Genomic DNA, 7,179 nt, shown 5'->3' on the forward strand with positions numbered 1-7,179 from the left:
GATGCACCTGCTCTTTCCCCGGAGCCCTCGGCATTTTTAAGTGTCAGGTAGAATTAGGGGTCTTTTGTCTGTAAACCATACTTCTGTGATGAAAATATAAATCAATCCTGTTCCTCTCAGGGGACAATCTGTTACCTACATGGAGTCTCTCCAGCTGTGGGCATGCCCCTCCACTTTCCACCCTCGTTTGTTCTTTAAGCTGCAAAACTGCACCCAAGCTTGCTTGATATCTGTTTCTCTCAGGTGTCATGATGGTGGGCCTTGATGGTCACGCTCCATGGTCTTCCTGCTGCTGCTTGGTTGAGGATGTGCAGAACTTCCTTTCTGACTGCACAATTCATGATGGGGATGCAGGCATTCATTTTATCTACACTAGAAAAGGCAGGAAGAGTGGTGAGGCTTTTGTTGAACTTGAATCAGAAGATGATGTAAAAATGGCCCTAAAAAAGACATGGGAAAGCATGGGACACCAGTACATTGAGGTCTTCAAGTCCCACAGAACCAAGATAGATTGTGTGCTGAAACACAGCAATCCAAACAGTGCCAACACCACCAGTGATAGCTTTGTGAGGCTTCAGGGACTCCCATTTGGATGCACCAAGAAAGAAATTCTTCAGTTCTTCTCAGGGCTGGAAATTGTGCCAAATAGGATCACATTGCTCATAGACTCCAAGGGCAAGATTACAGGGGAAGCTTTTGGGCAGTTTGCCTCACAGGAGTTGGCTGAGAAGCCCCTAGGGAAGCAGGAGAGAATGGGGCACAGATATAATGAAGTGTTCAAGAGCAGTCAGGAAGAAGTTAGGCATACTCAGATCTCCCTCTGAAGTTCATGTCTGTACAGAAGTCAGGGTTTTATGACCACCCTGGGACAGCCAGGAGGTATATTGGACTGTCAAGCAAGTGGGCCTAGAAAGAAAGGGTAGGGTGCTTACAGTGCAGGTTATGGGGGATATGAGGAGTACGGCAGCCTCAGCGATGGCTATTCCTTCACCAATCTCTCTCTTGGGAGAAACCTCAGTTACTTACTCTCTCAGGCATGTATGACCACAGATATGGAGGCTGCTAGTTCACTGTCCAGAGTACCACTGGGCACTGAATCCACATGAGAGGGATGCCATACAGAGCCGTAGAGAACGACATTTATAACTTTTTTTCTCCACTCAACCCTAAGAGAGTCCATATTGAGATTGGTCCTGATGGAAGAGTGATTGGAGAAGTCAATGTTGAGTTTGCCACTCCCGAACACCAGCTATGTTCAAGGACTGTGCCAACATGCAACACAGACACATAGAACTTTTCCTGAATTCCACTACTGGGGCCAGCAACGGGGCATAGAGCAGCCAGATGATGCAAGAAATAGGGTGTCGGCCCAGTCCACTTATATTGGCCTTGAGAGCCTGTCTGTGAGTGGCTATTATACGGCTGGCTATTGAGGCCAGAACACCATGGGTGGATAGGACTAGTTTTGTAGGAGCGTTTGAGTTATTGCAATTAAATTTTCACAGGCAGCCAACAAACAGTGAAAAGCTGGGACACATTTTGCACCATGAGTTTGTTAAATTTACATTAAAAAATGACCTCTTCAGGAAGCAAAAATCATATAAAAACAGGGAGGGGGACAAAATGTAAGAGACTCTTAAATATGAAGTACAAACAGAGGGTTACTGGAGGGGTTGTGGGAGGGGGGATGGGCTAAATGAGTAACAGACATCTTACCCATTAAGGAAATCTACTCCTGAAATCATTGTTGCACTATATGCTAACTAAGTTGGATGTAAATTAAAGAAAAAAAATGACCTCTTTAGTGTTTTCTCATGCAAACTTTTCTTCTAGCATGTGATACGGAGTAAACTAAAACTGTTTTCAGTGTTTTTCCATTAACATTTTGGTACTGCACTTCAGCATAATGTTATCTGAGTTAAAGTAGTTTTGAGTACATTAAATGGATTTTTTACACCACATCACCATGAACACATTGGGGAAATGTGCTTTTTTTTTTTGAAAACTTAAGGTGCCAGATCCCTAATTCAAAGAGGAACATTTCTCATTTTTTTTTTCGTTCTAGTTTATTTTCATTTAAAATCTTTTAGGTTAAGTTTAAGCTTTTAAAATAAGTTAGTTTTGAAAATTGAGTCATATTACTAATACCCTAGGAGTTAGTGAGGCCTTGACTTAAAACCCTCTTTGTACAGTGATTTCTTTCTGGGTATATTTTGCTAAGTGAAACTTGTTAAAGTTTTTTGTTAACTGGTTTTTTTTCTTAAAATAAAGATTTTTTCACACTGAAAAAAAAAATACCTTGTCTCCACAAAGAAAGGAAGAATAAGATATGTATATGTGTGGGTGTAATATTTAGGTATATAACCTAATTTCACAAATAAAGATAAAGGAATTCCAACTCATGACACAATTTTTAAAATACCTTAAGACCTATCTCTAAGAATCACCCTTAACTAGGTGATCCCAGGTTATTTGGGGTATTACAATAGCACAAGATCTATTTTTCAAAAATGATTAAGGCACTTCACTATTCACCAATTAGATTTACTTAGCCTTAAGATGTCTTGCTCTTATTGGAATTCATCAGCCTATAACTTACAGGGACAAAGGCCTCTTTCTTGGACATGAACCAGAAACCTGGGAGGGAAACTGTGTGGTTCTGAGTTCTGCTGATGTTGGTTTCCATTATATCTGTGGCAAGTTGTTTTAGCTCTGGGCCCAGTAGATCTGGTTCTGAAATTACCTAAACTCTACTTTTCTCATCAATCAAACAGGCTTCAAATTTATTCTTCCTTCTCAATTTTGTTATTTTTTATATTTGCAAAAATAAAAAATACAGCATGGTTGTGAATTATTTCCAAAAACAGGAATTACCTTTGTCAAATGAGTTCTAAACCAGGAAACAGCAAGAGGACTCCTGGGTGTTCCCTGTATCCAGGCTAGCTGGCATCACACATGAAGAATCCAAGGCTGTGGCTTCCTCCCAGAGGAGGCTAAGTCCAGTCAAAGGGCAAGGTCTTTCCAAAACTTTTCCCCAGACAATACACATAGGACAACTCATTGTGAAATTCAGTTTGTATAAGTTAATCTCAAATATCAATTAAATCTCCAAATACATCTTCACAGAGCTAGAAAAAAAATCCTAAAATTTTTATGGAACCAGAAAAGACCCCAAATAGCCAAAGCAATCTTGAAAAAGAAAACCGAAGTTGGAGGCATCGTAATCCTGGACTTCAAGATGTATTACAAAGCTGAAATCATTAAGACAGTATGGTACTGGCACAAAAACAGACACTCAGATCAATGGAACAGAATAGAGAACCCAGAAACGGACCCACAAATGTATGGCCAACTAATCTTTGACAAAGCAGGAAAGAATATCCAAAGGAATAAAGACAGTATCTTCAGCAAGTGGTGCTGGGAAAACTGGACAGCGACATGCAGGAAAATGAACCTGGATCACTTTCTTACACCATGCACAAAAATAAACTGAAAATGGATGAAAGACCTAAACGTAGGACAGGAAGCCATCAAAATCCTCAAGGAGAAAGCAGGAAAAAACCTCTTTGACCTCGGCCACAACAACTTCTTAACTCAACATGTCTCCGGAGGCAAGGGAAACAAAAGCAAAAATGAACTATTAGCACCTCACAAAAATAAAAAGCTTCTGCACAGCGAAGGAAACAAACAAAAGGCAACTGACAGAATGGGAGAAGATATTTGCAAAGGACATATCAGATAAAGGGTTAGTATCCAAATCTATAAAGAACTTATCAAACTCAATACCCAAAAAAGAAATAATCCAGTGAAGAAATGGGCAAAAGACATGAATAGACACTTCTCCAAAGAAGACATTCAGATGCTAGCAGACACATGAAAAAATGCTCCACATCACTCATCATCAGGGAAATACAAATCAAAACCACAATGAGATACCACCTCACACCAGCCAGAATGGCTAACATTAACAACTCAGGCAACAACAGATGTTGGTGAAGATGCAGAGAAAGAGAATCTCTTTTGCACTGCTGGTGGGAATGCAAACTGGTGCAGCCACTCTGGAAAACAGTATGGATGTTCCTCAAAAAATTAAAAATAGAACTACCCTATGACCCACCAATTGCACTACTAAGCATTTATCCCAGGGATACAGGTGTGATGTTTCGAAGGGGCACATGCACCCCAATGTTTATAGCAGAGCTATCAACAACATCAAAGCATAGAAAGAGCCCAAATGTCCATAGATGCATGAATGGATAAAGAAGAAGTGGTATATATGTACAATGGAGTATTACTCGGCAATCAAGAAGAATGAAATCTTGCCATTTGCAACTACGTGGATGGATCTGCTGGGATTATGCTAAGTGAAATTAGTCAGAGAAAGACAAATATGATATCACTTAACTCATATGAGGAATTTAACATACAAAACAGAAGAACATAAGGGAAGAGAAGCAAAAACAATATAAAAACAGGGAGGGGGACAAAACATAAAAGACTTTTATATAGAGAGAACAAACAGAGGGTTCCTGGGAGGGGGGATGGGCTAAATGGGTAAGGGGCATTAAGGAATCTACTCCTGAAATTACTGTTGCATTATATGCTAACTAACTTGGATGTAAATTAAAAAATAAATAAGTTAATTTAAAAAAATCTCAAAATACACTCCTTAGAATCACATTTATTTGCTTTTTGTTGATTTAATGGTCAACAAGAAAGCTCAATGGATCCTAGGAAAATGTAATTAATTTAAAAGGATGAATTTTCAAAGCAAAACAAATAAAATATTTAAAGGGTCATATATAATGATTTCAGAGAGGACTAGATATGGAATCCATAAAGACAGCGACACACTGCTAATGAGTTTGTCTTTCCCAGTCTTCCCACACCAAGCAGGAAGACTACAGAAGTATCTTATCATCCTTAGGTGTTTGTTCAATGAATGAAAGTGTCAAGCAGGACAGAACACCTTAGGCACTGAGTGATGCTAAGGAAACCTAAAGAGTTTCTTAGGTGAGAATACTGCTGATATTTGTGAAGATTTGAGAATATAAGGGTTCTAAAAATGTAAACACAACCCCAGAGATTTTTTTAGAGTCAACTTTTTAAATGGAAGGAAACGAGTATTTATAGTCATCTCTGTTGGAAAAAGACTATGAGTTAGGATGGTCTCATCTCCTGTTGCTGGGAGCTCCTCAGCATTTACTGTTCTGAAGTACACCTACCTTTCCTGTCAAAGTCTAATTTCAGAAAAAGATTTGGCAAATTCATTCTCCCTAAGTTTCAGTAACTGAATTGACTATGATACATTAGTCTGTTTTAATATACTGTAATAGCTCTTCTGTTTACTTTTTAAAAAGGTTTAATGTCCTTTTTTTAAAGTTTATTTATTTTGAGAGAGAGAACACAAGCAGGGGAGAGACAGAGACAGAGAGAGAGAGAGAGAGAGAGAGAGAGAGAGAGAGAGAGTCAGTCCCAAGCAGGCTCCACACTGTCTGTGCAGAGCCCCATGTGGGCCTCGAACTCATACGTTGTGAGATCATGACTTGAGCCAAAATCAAGAGTCAGACACTTAACTGACTGAACCACCCAGGTGCCTCCCCTTTTTAAAGTTTATTTATTTATTTAAGTAATTTCTACACTCACTTTGCGGCTTGACCTCAAAATCCCGAGATCAAGAGTTGAGAGCTCTACCCATTGAGCCAGCCAGTCCAATAGGGTTTAACGTCTCAACCCAAGGTAATGTATGTCTAAGTGTAGAATTAAAAACATCAGTTAGATGGAAGCAAGTGATTTTCTAAAAGAAAAAAATACTTTCTAGCAGAAATATACTGTTTACCTCAACTATTTTTATTTAAGACCCAGTATTTGATCATTCAGTAGTATTTTGGCCATGTTACATATTAAGAATGGCTAGCACAAAGCAAGGGGATGGAAATCTCTAATGTAACAATGAATTTCACCCTGAAAATCTTGCAGCAGCTTGCTCAGGACTTAAGCTAAACCAGGTATTCAAATATCAATCTAGGTTTACAAAGATGCAAAGTTTACCTACTTCTGTCTGTTGAAATAAAAATAACCATTCCGCATTCATGGGATTAAGTAGATTCTTTCTGATAGTTAATATAATAAGTTCTATAGTTTGACAATAATCCTTGGGATGTGTTCTCATTGATATTTCCATTAAATAATTTCCTTTGAAGATCAAAAAGATCATTAGTACTTTTTAAAACTGAGGTATAATTAACATACAGTGTTATATTAGTTTCAGGTGTATAAGATAATGATTCAACAATTCCACTGGTACTTTTTAGAATAGTGTTAATAATATTATGGATATATTCTCCATGTTCCATATTTCCATGTTCATGGATACATTTCCCGTCTCTTTAAATTGCTTGTACTAAGTGACTTAATACACTGTCAATATACACTTAATGCATTTCAAAATATATGTCCAGAAATGTGTGTGTTAGAAGCATATTGGGCCTTGAATACCGCAAATTGGCCTCATTTCTGTAAATCTTTCCTTTCAGTGTCTTATGCATAAACTGTGTTGTAGACTGACAAGCTGCCTGCCATATACAGGCTTGATCTCCTCATTTTGTTTTAGATTCAAAATTCCCAACAGGAAAGTAACCATTACAGTAACGAATCTCAGAGTTTTGTTTGGTTTGCTTTATAAATTCCTAACCTTTTCCTGATGTAGCAGAAAATATGCAAGGCTCAGGTTAGGTCAACAACAGAGTCAAGGTTAACTGTGAGAGAGTGAAGAGAGTGACATGGGAAAGAATCCAACCAGTCAAACATTAAAACTTAAATAGGCAACTTATATCAATGTTAACATTAGCTATCACCTCAGTACATTTGCACTTAGTATATTTTGTTAATAGATTCTAAGACTCTTAATGTCTGTTTTATCCTTTTGCCACAGGGAAGGGATTTCATTGTTCTTAAAGCACTGCATCTTCTGCTGGGGATGATTCTGTTCTTGGCCTCTGGAACAGCTCATAAATTGTATCTCCTGAATTATAGCATGAAACAGTTAACAAAATGGCTTCCTATTCCCTGGGGAAGCCCAGGTAGGAATAGGTACTTAGAGAAGCGATTAAGTGTAAAACTAGCTTTAAGCACAGAGCAACAGTAGACTCCTGAGCTTTTTCATTTGCATTTGGAATT

General features: G+C 38.3%; 1 pseudogene; it reads left to right on the plus strand.

Annotated features, from left to right (window-relative positions):
* The first annotated feature begins 251 nt into the window (after positions 1-251).
* Positions 252-1,387, plus strand: LOC125935220 (heterogeneous nuclear ribonucleoprotein F-like; annotated as a pseudogene).
* The last annotated feature ends 5,792 nt before the right edge of the window (positions 1,388-7,179 follow it).

The sequence above is a fragment of the Panthera uncia genome, assembly GCF_023721935.1.
Source record: "Panthera uncia isolate 11264 chromosome A1 unlocalized genomic scaffold, Puncia_PCG_1.0 HiC_scaffold_17, whole genome shotgun sequence".
NCBI lineage: Eukaryota > Metazoa > Chordata > Mammalia > Carnivora > Felidae > Panthera > Panthera uncia.